We start from the raw sequence: 15,292 nt of genomic DNA, 5'->3' as shown, positions 1-15,292 counted from the left end.
ATGTATATCTATTTAAATATTTAGTAAATATATTTAAATAAATATAAATACTATTAAATATTAAAATACTTATATATTTATACCACCTTAGTGGGGTCTGATTGATGTGCAAAATCAGTACTTATTTAATGTATACAATTAGATGAGTTTGGAGATAAGTATACACCTGTGAGGGCTTCCCTGGTGGCTCAGTGGTAAAGAAACTGCCTGCAAATGCAGGAGACATGGGTTCGATCCCTGGGTCAGGAAGATCCCCTGGAGAAGGAAATGGCAACCCACTCCAGTCTTCTTGCCTGGAAAATCCCATGGACAGAGGAGCCTAGCAAGCTGCAGTCCATGGGGTCGCAGAGTTGGACAAGACTTAGCAACTAAACAACAATAATAATGTAACTTGAAATCAGGAAGTATGGTGCTTCCAGCTTTGTTCTTCTTGCTCAAAATTGCTTTGGCTTCCTGGGATCTTTTATGGTTCCATATCAATTTTAGAACTGTTGTTCTATTTCTGCAAAAAATGCCGTTGAGATTGTGATTGAAGTTGCATTGAATCTGTAGATAACTTTAGAGAAAATATTTACAAACAAGACATCTATATAACTTTAAATAATTGTTTGGCCATCTCACCTGCATACTCAAACTTATTATTAAGTAGCAAACCCATGAACTGAGAGACTTTTCAAATGATCATGTCTCTGATTAGAAATGAAAGTGGCAGCATTGAAAGTATAGGATAGAGAATGACTTATCAAAAAGAGGTTTAGACCAGGTGTACAGAGACCTGGTTTCTAGTCTCTGACTAGTCACAACTGTTCCATGTGATCAGGCCTTAGTTTCCTATTCTCAGATCATTATAGGAGAGAAAGATTCATGACGTCCTATTTTCATTAGAATCGTTTCTGTTGCAAGGACGAAAAAACCCAACTCAACTTAGCTTAAAGCAGAAGGGATTCTCTGATTTATATAGATGAGCCTTATGACAATAATACATAAATGTATGCAATGTGATTTTCAAAGGAGGCATTTGGGATTCATCCCTTTTTTCCCTTTAAAGCAGGACTATAATATTAGCCTCTATGGGCTTATTCCGCCCCTCCCACCAAAATTACTGAGACCAATGATAGGAATATTGTAGTAAGATTACAATTCTGGGTAGAAAATGTTTGGTTCTATAACATCTGATGGGGACTAAGTATTATCCATTATATCGATAATAATGTGTTTAAGATGAAACACGTCCTTAAGAATTTATAAAAAGTGCTTCAGATAATTTACCATGTAGTCGTCTTTAATCAAAATGTTGACAGGTATGCAAAGTCATGTTTTCAAAGGATAATAGAGGGGCTTGGACATATAAATATATATATACTTATAATAAGAAATGCATATATTTGTAATATATAATTATACATGATACTTGTTTGATTAAAAAGCATAGCATAGCAATTTTACATATTCTCAAGGGTTGATGCATTTCATTTATATTACATTATTTAGCAGTATTACCGCACACTGGCCAATGATCCCCTGATGAAGTCTGTATGGTAAGCCACGTTTCCCATAGTTAGCTCTGTTAAGTGTCTCAGAGTCTAAGTAAACTCCCCACAATGGCTTGGGAGCCAGTATGAGGCAAAGTTTATCATTCTGGGTTTCTTGTGAAGAATCAGTGAGAACATTCTGTTTACTTGTGCGAAGAAGTGCTTTTCATGGATCTGGGGTCCTGAAGGCAGTGGGGAGACCCAACTGCTTACTATTAAGAGATTGTGAATGTCCTTCTCGTCCTTATGCTTTCTTTCTAAGAATCTATTCCTTCCTCTTCTTCATCTCTCCCTGAACAACAGCTGCACACACATCCCTTACCCTGACACTTGGAAATCAGACAAGTAGCCTTTTCTTACGGTCATAAATGCCACTCAGTGAACCCGCCACTAGGTCATGCTCACGTGCAGTGCGATCTGCTTCCTCCTCCTGGGCTTCAGCCTCACCTCCCTTACGCCAGAGTCCGAGTGCCCCTCGGGGAGTCTGTTGTTCCACAGTTGGGCTTTTGGCGGTTGGTAAACATAAAGCCATTATTTTCCAAGTAAGCAGGTTATGTAAACATGACATTTCCAAGTTGGAAAATATTCTCAGCTAGGGTCAAATTCAATCAAAATTAACTTCTCTAATCTTTATAAGAGAATATTTAATGATGGAAAATATCTTGATTTTTTTTTTTTTTTTTTTTGCTCATATAGAATACAGTCCTTTTAAGAACACTTCCTCCCCCACATACAATCCTTCTCTTCCACGTGTTCTTAAGGAAAACCCATGCTCTCTTCCCAGGCTCTCTTGAGGGCGTATTACAATAATCCCAAAGTCGATATCATGAGAGAGAAGATGGAGAAACTTGAAGATAAAGATTCTGAAGCATTGCTAATATAAAATAAATCATAGTAGAAAGTGAACCAGCTCTAAAATAATTTTGTTAAGTTCTTGAGAATATAGTAAGAAATTTATACTGAATCTCAGCAGATTTCACATTTGAAAAGTAGGCGGTATCTTGCTGAGCTGTGCTGAGTCGCTCAGTAGTGTCCGACTCTCTGTGACCCCGTGGACTGCAGCCCGCCAGGCTCCTCTGTCCATGGGGATTCTCCAGGCAAGAGTACTAGAGTGGGCTAGGCTGCATCTTACCACTTCAAAAAAAGAAAATTATAACCTGGTGTTATTTCTTCAAGTGTTCCAAAAACCATACCCATAGTCCAAATGTTCCACCTCTCAAAATGCACATGGGTTAAATTTAGACAGGACACAGGTCAGATTTGTGGTTTATCATGTTTGCTATGCCACTGCAGGTAAAGGCTTCTCTCTTTAAAGCATGCTTGTCTTCCATAAAGTCAATTGAAAACCAAAGCTGAAAGGACCTAGCCTAAGCACTTCTTTCTGCTCTTAGATATCAATTCTGAATTTACTTTTCAGGGCCTAGCACAGTGCCTGGGGCTTAGTGGGACCTCAGTAACTATATGTCGCAAAGATGAAGAAATGGATGAATAGCTCCCTCTTTGAATATGCTCTATTTCATCCTGCTCTGCCTCTGGAGGAAGGAAATTTCACTGGTGCTACTATGGATCAGACTACTTGACTTTGGGTTTTCCTTTTTAAAATTTCAAGGAGCGTCTCCTAGGTCTAATATATGTAGACAAGTCCATGTTGCCAAAAGATGCTAACAACTGAAAGTATGTGTTCTGGAGTCAGACAGGCCCACCTTAGGGTCCCAGATGTGTGATCTCAAGCTCTGAGACCCATTTGATCCTTGGAACGTGGTTGGGACAATACCTCCCTCATAGGCTGGTTCGGAGGACCAAATGGAATGACATATTGAAAGAATTTAACATACTGCCTGGCTCACAGTAAATACATAGAACATTCATTATTACTGTTTTAATTTTGCATCTGTGAGAAAGAATCTTGCTTTCTAAAGTTTATTTTCACAAACCTCTCAATCTCCAAGATCTTCCTTTTTTCCTTTCTTCCTAGAGGGTCAATGATCTCTGCATATAGTATTCCAGGAATTGTCCTATCTTGTTTGAATTACATTTTCACCTTTGATATCTTTGGTATTTTATTGCTCCTTTTGTCCACAGCAATATATTGGGATCTTATATTCAGGAAGCAACATATAGTGATTTTCAGAACCCTTTCTTAATTTTAATTGATGGCTCAGAGTCCTTCACTTATAAACATTACTCAGATATTTATTGCCCAATGCAGTTCTTCCCATATGTCTAAGCTACAGCTCACCCAACAACAGAATGTTCTGTGAGCTCAATATTTAGTTAACCATTTCAGTTTTACATTTCAAAACTGTCTTCTATTTGGAAACGTTGAGTGGTATTTTCAATGCTGAAGATTGTAAGAAAATATTAACTCTGACCAGCACCAGTATTGGCTACAGGAAGAAACATTAGTAGCATGGCCCCAGCGAGCTCCTTTTTCTGTTTGTGGTCTTTAAATTAGCTCCCTATCAAGATTGCTGGGAGAAATATTAATAACCTCAGACATGCAGATAACACCACCCTTATGGCAGAAAGTGAAGAAGAACTAAAGAGCCTCTTGATAAAAGTGAAAGAGGAGAGTGAGAAAGTTGTTTTAAACTCAACATTCAGAAAACTAAGATCATGGCATCTGGTCCCATAACTTCATGGCAAATAGATGTGGAAACAGTGGCTGACTTTATTTTTCTGGGCTCCAAAATCACTGCAGATGGTGACTGCGGCAATGAAATTAAAAGACACTTACTCCTTGGAAGGAAAGTTATGACCAATGTAGGCAGCATATTAAAAAGCAGAGACATTACTTTGCCAACAAAGGTCCATCTAGTCAAGGCTACGGTTTTTCCAATGGTCATGTATGGATGTGAGAGTTGAACTATAAAGAAAGCTGAGTGCCGAAGAATTGATGCTTTTAAACTGTGATGTTGGAGAAGACTCTTGAGAGTCCCTTGGACTGCAAGGATCTCCAACCAGTCCATCCTAAAGGAGATCGGTCCTGGGTGTTCATTGGAAGGACTGATGGTGGAGCTGAAACTCCAGTACTTTGGCCACCTGATGCGAAAAGCTGACTCATTGGAAAAGACCCTGATGCTGAGAAAGATTGAAGGTGGGAGGAGAAGGGGACAATAGAGGATGAGATGGTTGGATGGCATCGTTGCTTCGATGGACGTGCGTTTGGGTGGACTCCGGGAGTTGGTGATGGACAGGGAGGCCTGGCATGCTGTGGTTCATGGGGTGGCAAAGAGTAGGACACGACTGAGCGACAGTACTGAACTGAATCACAGTGGTTAGGGTTCACTTTATTGGTTTTTTGAATAAATTTGTATATGATAAAAAGCATTGACTCACCACACTTATGGCAGGATTTTAAAAGTTTGTCTGATTTTGTTTATACATTTTTGAGGGCTTCTCGGGTGGCACTAGTGGTAAAGAACCCACCTGCCAATGCAGGAGACAGAAGAGATTCGGATTTGATCCCTGGGTCGGGAAGATCCCCTGGAGGAAGGCATGGGAACCCACTCCAGTATTCTTGCCTGGAAAATTCCATGGATGAAGGAGCCTGCCAGGCTACAGTCCATAGAGTCACAAAGAATCGGACATGACTGAAGTGACTTAGCAGGCACGCATATGTTTTTGAAGTTCTGTGTTTTTATTTAACTAACTCTAGTATTTTTTTCCTCTGTGATTTCTTCTGTGGCTGTTTAACTTAGAAGTTCTGAGTACTGAATTCAGGTAAAAATTCACCAAAGTTTCTTCTTGATATTAATGATTGCCTTAAAAATTTTTGTCACATCAAATTTATCATTTCATCTAACATTTCTTGGGCATATGTGTTAGGAACTTTTCTTAGCTCCATTTATTGAATAAATCTTCTCTACAGATTTGATTTGTAAAGGCAAGCTTACCATCTAGTCAACTTAAAAAGTACCTTCTAGTATCTGTTACCAAGTTGGTAATAGGGAAAGAAGGAAACTTTTTAAAGAGTGTTTTTTTGTGTGTGTGTGTGGTGGGGCGGGGGGGTGGGCGGAGGGGGATATGTTCCCAGTGTCTAGAGTAGTTGCTGGCATGTAAGTGCTCAATTTCTCTGAATGAAAGGATTTGGGAATTTGAGTTAATTCTGTGATAAAATAAAATATTCTTTTCCCACCACTCCTCCCAGAATTGCTGCTCTTTTCAGGCTTTTTATTTCTTAAGATAAAGGATATTTTTCTACACAATCTACTGTGGAACTAGCACTGAATATTAAGATTTAAATTTTTATTGCTATAGTGTTTTCTACAATCTAAAAATATTTTAAAAATTAAAATATTTCATCCCTGTATGTTCCTATATCTTCTTTTTCACATTAAATTTATTATTCTATTTAATCTTTTTTCCTTGATTGAATTTTTATAGTTTTTTCTGTTTTTATTTGTTTATTTTTTCTTTTTTGCTTCTTCTTAGTTTTCTTTCTATTTTTAAGTAATCAGAAATGGAAATGATATATAGTTCTTAAAATTTGCTCTTTTAAAATAGTAACATTTTTCTAATATTTTGTGTGATTTTTTTAAATTAATTGCTTTATTTTTTAATTGAAGTATAATTGATTTACAATGTTGTTTGTTTGTTGGACCTGAAACACAATATTAGTTCTTGGTGTACAACATACTGAATACAGTATTTCTATACATGTTAAAACGATCTCCACAATAAGTCTAGTTATGATCTGTCACCATACAAAGCATTACATTATTATTGACTATATTCTCCATATTGTAATTTCATCCCTGTGTCTCATTTATTTTGTAACTGTTGTACCTCTTAATTTGCCTCAGCTCTTTCACTCTTCTTCTTTTAATAATATTGTAATTATTCTGTAACTTCCTATCCAGTTAGAGTCAACATTTATTCAGACTGTCCCATCAGTAGCAGAAGTATAGTACACATGTTGATTCAAATGTATTCATAATATTATTTCAATATTCCATGAAATCTATTTCTTGGAAACGTAAGATGACAAAGACTGAGAAAGTGAAAGTCTCTCAGTCGTGTCCAACACTTTGCGACCCCATGGACTTCAGCCCACCAGGCTCTTCTGTCCATGGAACTCTTCAGGCAAGATTGCTGAAATGGGTTGCCATTCCCTTCCCCAGGGGATCTTCTAGACCCAGGGATCAAACCCAAGTCTCCTGCACTGCAGGCAGATTCATTACCATCTGAGCCACCAAGGAGGGGATACTAAATTCAGGATAAGGAGGGAGAAGTAGGCAGGGACCAGAAGATACATGCATGTCTTCTTAAGACACACAGAGCAGTCAGAGTTCTGTCCCAAGAGCAGTAGGTGGCAACTGGAGAATTTTTAAAATGGCACCATGTTTTCTGGTTGTCAGATGAAGAATCTATCAAAGGGGGCTAAGACAAAAGTTAGGGAGGCCAATCAGGAAGTTACAGAAGCAATCAGAGGTGGAAAGAATGATAGATACTTGGGCTGAGGATGTAACAGTGGAAATAAACAAATTGGATGACATCATGAAAGTAGAGTAGATGGAACTTCTGTTAGATTAAATGTGGATTGTGAAGGAAAGGAAATAATTAAAATAATTTCTAGATTTTTGGCTTGAGTACTGGATGAACAATGAGGCCACTTAGGGAAATGGTGAAAGCTGGGAAGATAATGTTTTGGGGAGAAAGAAAGTGAGATTTTAGCCACATTCATTTGAACTGTGTATCACACATATAAGGGATTTTACTACCCACTCCTCCAGTTTTTAAGTTTAAAAGATCTTGTAACTGTAAATTCAGGCTTTTGTATCCAGTTTCTAGTTATGTAACCTAGTGCAATTTACTGAACTTCTCGGTGCCTCAGTTTTCTCATCTCGAAAATAAGGATAATGTAACCCTCTTGTAAATTTTGGAGAAGGAAATGGCAATGCACTCCAGTATTTTTGACTGGAAAATTCCATGGACAGAGGAGCCTGGTGGGCTACAATCCATGGGGTTGCAAAGGGTTGGACACGACTGTGTGACTAACTTACTTCATTTGTAAGTTTTATTGTTGAGATTGAATGAGTTTTCACAGTAAGAGTGTCTAGCACATACTAACAATCAACAGAAACTATTATTATTGCAGTTAGCGTATATGTTTGATCTTTGAAATTTGCTTGGGAAATTTAATTTCATTTTTCTACTTATTTCTACTATTACTTAGACAACTGTGTTTGCTAGGTTTCAGGGTGTTCTACCATACTCTTTGAAACCATTTTTTCTTGAAGAATGATTTATGTGTAGTATTCCAATAGTTTCAGGTGTACAACATAATGATTTAACATTTGTCTGCCTTGTGAAATGATCACGAGAATAAGTCTAGGTTATATGGGGACCATCTGTCACCATGCAAAGTTTTTTAAGTTACAAAATTTTTTTTCTTGTGATGAGAGCAACTTTCTAACTTGCAATATGACTTTACTGACTATCGTACCTTAACGTACATTAGAGCTCCATGACTTATTTTTTTACAAATGAAAGTTTGTACTTCTTGATCCCCTTCATCCATTTCATCTACCCTTCAACCATCTTCCTTGCTGGTAATCACCAATCTATTCTCTATATCTATGAGTTTTGTTTTGTGGTTGTTTTTGTATTTCCATGTGTAAGTGAGATCATATGGTATTTGTCTTTCTTTGTCTGACTTATTTCACTTTAACATAATACTCTCAGTTCACACAACTCAACTCACAATATATACATACACTAATATTTCACTGTATATATATTTGCATGTGTGTGTGCTCAGTCACCTCAGTTCAGTTCAGTCGCTCAGCCGTGTCTGACTCTTCGTGACCCCATGGACTGTAGCACACCAGGCTTCCCTGTCCTTCACCATCTCCCAGAGTTTGCTCAGACTCATGTCCATTGAGTCAGTGATGCCATCCAAGCATCTTATCCTCTGTCGTCCCCTTCTCCTCCTGCCTTCAGTCATTCCCAGCATCAGGATCTTTTCCAATGAACTGGCTCTTTGCATCAGGTGGCCAAAAGATTGGAGCTTCAGCCTCAGCATCAGTCCCTCCAATGAATATTCAGGATTCATTTCCTTTAGGATGGACTGGTTGGATCTTCTTGCTGTCCAAGGGACTCTCAAGAGTCTTCTCCAACACCACAGTTTGAAGGCATCAGTTCTTCAGTGCTCAGTCTTCTTTATGGTCCAACTCTGACATCCATACATGACCACTGGAAAAATCATAGCTTTGACTGTATGGACCTTTTTCAAAAGCAAATAAGTCTCTGCTTTTTAATACACTGTCTAGGTTTGTCATAGCTTTTCTTCCAGGGAACAAATGTCTCTTAATTTCATGGCTGCAGTTACCATCTGCAGTGATTTTGGAGACCAAGAAAATAAAGTCTGTCACTATTTCCACTGGTTCCCCATCTATTTGCCATGAGGTGATGGGACCAGATGCCATGATCTTATTTTTTTGAATCTTGAATTTTAAGCCAGCTTTTTCATTCTTCTCTTTTACCTTCATCAAGAGGTTCTTTAATTCCTCTTTACTTTCTACCATAAGGGTGGTGTCATCTGCATATCTGGGGTTATTGACATTTCTCACGGCAATCTTGATTCCAACTTGTGCTTCACCCAGCCCAGCATTTCACATGATGTACTCTGCATATAAGTTAAATTAGCAGGGTGACAATATATAGCCTTGAAATACTCCTTTCCCAATTTGGAACCAGTCCATTGTTCCATGTCCAGTTATAACTGTTACTTCTTGACCTGCATACAGGTTTCTTAGGAAGCAGGAAAGAAGGTCTGATATTCCTATCTCTTTAAGAATTTTCCACAGTTTGTTGTGATCCACACAGTCAGAGGCATTGTCAATGAAGCAGAAATAGATGTTTTTCTGGAATTCTCTTGCTTTTTCTATGATCCAGCAGATGTTGGCTATTTGATCTCTGGTTCCTCTGCCTTTTCTAAATCTAGTTTGAACATCTGGAAGTTCTCAGTTCACATACTGTTGAAGCCTAGCTTGGAGAATTTTGATCATTACTTTGGTAACATGTGAAATGAGTGTAATTGTGCTTTAGCTTGAGCATTCTTTGGCATTGCCTTTCTTTGGGATTGGAATGGACCTGACATATGAAGAAATATTCTGTTGCTGTCTCACACTAGAAGCATCTTAGCTGGGATATCAAGCTTTTAGTTCACAGGCTCTTTCCTGAAAAACTGTGTGTGGCTATGGTTCTATTATCTTCTGACATTTCTTGTTTTGGAAAAAAAAAAAAGCCAACTGGATTTCAGCCTTCTTATACTGATTATAGGTGTGCATATATCCCTCCAAATTAGTGTTTTTATTTTCTTTGTATAAATACCTAGAAGCGGAATTGTTGGATCACATGGTAGACATAGTTTTAGTTTTTGAGGACCCTGCATACTGTTTTCCAAAGTGACTGTACAAGATTACATTCCCACCAACAGTACACAAGGGTTCTCTTTTCTCCACATCCTCACCAGCACTTGCTTTTTCTTCTCCTTTTGATAATAGCCATTCTGACAGGTTGAGGTGATATCTCATTGTGGTTTTACTTAGTATTCTTTTAGAGACAACTTTTAAACAGTTAGGGTTTTACTTCTGAAATAAATCTTGGCCACTATGACTTCTAATGTATTCTAGAAGGACATATGACTTTTGTTTGTTTTTTGACCTGACATACGAAGAAATATTCTGTTGCCTTCTCTCACTGGAAGCATCTTAGCTGGGATATCAAACTTTTAGTTCACAGACTCTTTCCTGAAAAACTGTGTGTGGCTATGGTTCTATTCTCTTTTCAACTTCCTTGTTTTGAAAAAAAAAAAAAAAAAAACCAACTGGATTTCAGCTTTCTTGTAGCTAACCAGTATTTTCTATCTAGATATTAAATGATGTTCTCTGTTTGACCTTTTATTTCAACTCTTTATTAGCACATGTCTCTGTGTAGATCTTCTTTCATTAATTTTCTCTCAGCAGCATGAGGCTTTGAAGGGCAGCTAAGCTAGTGAAAACCTTCAGGTTACTACACCCTGATACAGTTTCCTTATACAATAAATTGATGGCATTCAGGAAACCATACCTTCTGCCATTGACTTTTCCCTATCTCTGTTTACCCAGGAAGCAATGTACAATCACCAGCACATGTTTATTGCTCCTTTATTTTCTGGAATATACAGCCTCAAAATGAATATGAAAAATGTACTTGTGTGCTGGTCTCAGAAGACACCATTTGTCCAGGATAAAGGAAATGGCTTCTTTTCTAATTAGTAAAGGGCTCTGAGTCACTGACCTGCATGTCCATAGAAGGGTCTTCTCCCTGTCTTGGCTTGAGATCCCCATGAACAGTATAAAAAGGCAAAAGATATAACACTGAAAGATGAACTCCTCATGTTGGTAGGTGCCCAATATACTACTGGAGAAGAGCAGAGAAATAGCTCCAGAAAGAATGAAGAGGCTGAGCCAAAGCAAAAACAACACCCAGTTGTGGATGTGACTGGTGATGGAAGTAATCCAATGCTGTAAAGAACAATATTGCATAGGAACTAGGAATGCTAGGTGCATGAATTAAGATAAATTGGAAGTGGTCAAATAGGAGATGGCAAGAGTGAACATAGACATTTTAGGAATCAGTGAACTAAAATGGACCGGAATGGGCAAATTTAATCAGATGACCATTGTATTTACTACTGTGGGCAAGAATCCCTTAGAAGAAATGGAGTAGTCCCTCTTAGTCAACTAGAGTCTGAAATGCAGTACTTGGATGCAGTCTCAGAAACGAAGGAATGATCTCTGTTTGTTTTGAAGGCAAACCATTCAATATCACAGTAATTCAAGTCTATGCCCCAACCACTAATGTTGAAGAAGCTGAACAATTCTATGAAGACTTACAAGACCTTCTAGAACTAACACCCAAAAAAAGGTGTCCTTTTTATCAGAGGGGACTGGAATGCAAAAGTAGGAAGTCAAGAGACACCTGGAGTAACAGGTATGGTCAAACTCCAACAAGTTTGGCCGTGGAGTACAAAATGAAGCAAGGCAAAGGCTAACAGAGTTTTGCCAAGAGAATGCTCTGATCATAGCACACACCCTCTTCCAACAACACAAGAGACAACTCTATATGTGGACATCACCAGATTGTCAATACTGAAATCAGATTGACTATATTCTTGGCAATCAAAGATGGAGAGGCTCTATATAGTCAGCAAAAACAAGACTGGGAGCTGACTGTGGCTCAGATCATGAATTCCTTATTGCAAAATTCCGACTTAAATTGAAGAAAGCAGAGACTACCACTAAATCATTCAGGTATGACCTAAATATAATCTCTTATGATTATTATACAGTGGAAGTCACAAATAGATTCAAGGGGTTAGATCTGATAGACACAGTACCTGAAGAACTATGGATGGAGGTTTGTAACATTGTACAGGAGGCAGGCATCAAAATCATCCCCAAGGAAAAGAAATGCAAAAAAGCAAAATGGTTGTCTGAGGAGGCCTTACAAATAGCTAAGGAAAGAAGAGAAGCAAAAGGCAAAGGAGAAAAGGAAAGATATATCCATCTGAATGCAGAGTTCCAAAGAATAGCAAGGAGAGAGAGAAGACCTTCCTAAGTGATCATTGCAAAGAAATAGAGGAAAACATTAGACTGGGAAAGACTAAAGATCTCTTCAAGAAAATGAGAGATACTAAGGGAATATTTCATGCAAAGATGGGCTCAATAAAGGACAGAAATGGTTTGGACCTAACAGAAGCAGAAGACATTAAGAAGAGGTGGCAAGAATACCCAGAGCTATACAAAAAATATCTTAATTATCCAGATAACCATGATGGTGTGATCACTCACCTAGAGACAGATATCCTGGAGTGTGAAGTCAAGTGGGCCTTAGGAAACATCACAATGAAAAAAACTAGTGGAGGTAATGGAATTCCAGCTGAGCTATTTCAAATCCTAAAAGATGATGCTGTTATAAAGTGCTGTACTCAATATGCCAGCAAATTTGGAAAACTCATCAGTGGCCACAGAAGTGGAAAAGGTCAGTTTTCATTCCAACCCTAAAGAATGTTCAAAGTGAAAGGGAAAGTGAAAGTCTCTCAGTTGTGTCCCACTCTTTGGGACCCCATGGACCGTATAGTTCATGGAATTATCTAGGCCAGAATATTGGAGTGGGTAGCCTTTCCCTTCTCCAGGGGATCTTCCCAACCCAGGGATTGAACCCAGGTCTCCCACATTGTAGGCAGACTCTTTACCAGCTGAGCCACAAGGGAAGCCCAAACTACTGCATAATTGCACTCATCTCACACACTAGTAAAGTAATGCTCAAAATTCTCCAAGCCAATCTGCAATAGTACATGAACCATGAACTTCCAGATGTTCAAGCTGGATTTAGAAAAGGCAGAGGAACCAGAGGTCAAATTGCCAACATTCCTTGGATTATCGAAAAAGTAAGAGAATTCCAGAAAAACATCTATTTCTGCTTTATTGACTATGCCAAAGCCTTTGACTGCATGGATCACAACAAACTGAAAAATTCTTTTTTTTTTTTTTCATTTATTTTTATTAGTTGGAGGCTAATTACTTTACAATATTGTAGTGGTTTTTGCCATACATTGACATGAATCAGCCATGGATTTGCATGTATTCCCCATCCTGATCCCCCCTCCCACCTCCCTCTCCACCCGATCCCTCTGGGTCTTCCCAGTGCACCAGCCCCGAGCATTTGTCTCATGCATCAACCTGGGCTGGTGATCTGAACAAACTGAAAAATTCTTAAAGAGATGGGAATACCAGACCACCTTTCCGTCCTCTTGAGAAACCTGTAGGCCAGTCAAGAAGCAACAGTTAGAACTGGACATGGAACAACAGACTGGTTCCAAAGCAGGAAAGGAGTACATCAAGGCTGTATATCATTACCCTGGTTATTTAACTTATATGCAGAGTACATCACGTGAAATTCTGGGCTGGATGAAGCACAGGCTGGAATCAAGACTGCCGGGAGAAATAACAGTAACCTCAGATATGCAGATGACACCACCCTTATGGTAGAAAGTAAAGAGGAACTAAAGAGGCTCTTGATGAAAGTGAAAGAGGCGAGTGAAAAAGCTGGCTTAAAACTCAGCATCTGAAAAACTAAGGTCACGGCATTTGGTCTCATCACTTCATGGCAAATAGATGGGGATACAATGGAAGCAGTGACAGCCTTTATTTCTTTGGGCTCCAAAATCACTGCAGATGGTGATTGCAGCCATGAAATTAAAAGACACTTGCTCCTTGGAAGAAAAGCTATGACCAACCTAGACATCATATTAAAAAGCAGAGATGTTACTTTGCCGACAAATGTCCATATAGTCAAAGCTGTGGCTTTTCCAGTAGTCATGTATGGATATCAGAGCTGGACCGTAAAGAAAGCTGAGTACCAGAGAATTGATGCTTTTGAACTGTGGTCTTGGAGAAGACTCTTGAGAGTCCCTTGGACCGCAAGGAGATCCAACCAGTCCATCCTAAAGGAGATCAGTCCTGGGTGTTCATTGGAAAGACTGATGCTAAAGCTGAAACTCCAGTACTTTGGCCACCTGATACAACAAGCTGACTCAGAAAAGACTCTGATGCTGGGAAAGATTTAGGGCAAAAGGAAGAGGGGACGATAGAGAATGAGATGGTTGGATGACATCACTGACTGGATGGACATGAGTTTTATCTAGCTCTGGGAGTTGGTGATGGACAGGGAAGTTTGGCATGCTGCAGTCCATGGGGTTGCAAAGAGTCGGACATGACTGAGATTGAACTGAACTGAACTGATGGGAATTGAGTGGGAACTTGGGACAAGCCATTAGGAGTGGTTTACTTGACATACTACTTTAAACTACAAAGTCTCTTTGATTTGAATTTATAGGTCAGTGTTTCCATATTGTCCAGTCTCAGAAAAACACTTCTCAGAATTTGCATGCCATTTTAGGTCTCTATATTTTTTTAGACTAAACATGCTTCCTGTATTTTTTTAGGCCTCAAACTGCAATTTACATTATCTGAATTGTTTGCCTACTTAGATCACATTCTCTAGACAGTGCTCAAGTCTTTACTAGGCTGCAGATAAATAGGCTTATACACAAAAATCTTCTATTTATAAAATCTCTCTTTGGGATAATAGTATGCTTTTTGCCATTCATATATCTCTTCTAGCTTTGACTGCCTAACTTTGAATATTTTAAATTACAAATTAGGAGAATATTCCCCTAAAGGAATACCTAATATACAACCAATGTACTGGACACAGTGTATATATGTGTATATATATATATATATATATTACAGAAAGTGCTTCCCAGGTGGTGCTAGTGGCAAGTAACCCAGCTGCCAATGCAGGAGACATAAGAGATGCTGGTTCAACCCCTGGGTCGGGAAGATCCACTGGAGAAGGAAATGGCAACCCTCTCTGGTACTCTTGCCTGGAGAATCCCGTGGACTGAGGAGCCTGGCGGCTCCAGTTGAGGCTGCAAAGAGCTGGACATGACTGAAGCTACTTAGCACAGCACATTACATAGTAATGTTTATTTTTATTTGTCTTGTTAAAAAGAAATTTGCTCTCATAAGTCTATAAATTTAATGCCAGGGCTGTGAATCCTTCTGATTGTTCATTTCATCTCTGTGTCCATTTCTCTGGCTGTATTAAAAAGAGAGAAGGGAAATGTTTTCTTTCGACCCGTAGAATTCAAAACAGGCAAATGTGCACTCAAGTTTTTAATCCTTTACAAAAGACCAAGGTTT

This window comes from Dama dama, chromosome 5, assembly GCF_033118175.1.
Source record: "Dama dama isolate Ldn47 chromosome 5, ASM3311817v1, whole genome shotgun sequence".
Classification (NCBI taxonomy): domain Eukaryota; kingdom Metazoa; phylum Chordata; class Mammalia; order Artiodactyla; family Cervidae; genus Dama; species Dama dama.
Note: the sequence above shows the minus strand (reverse complement) of the source record.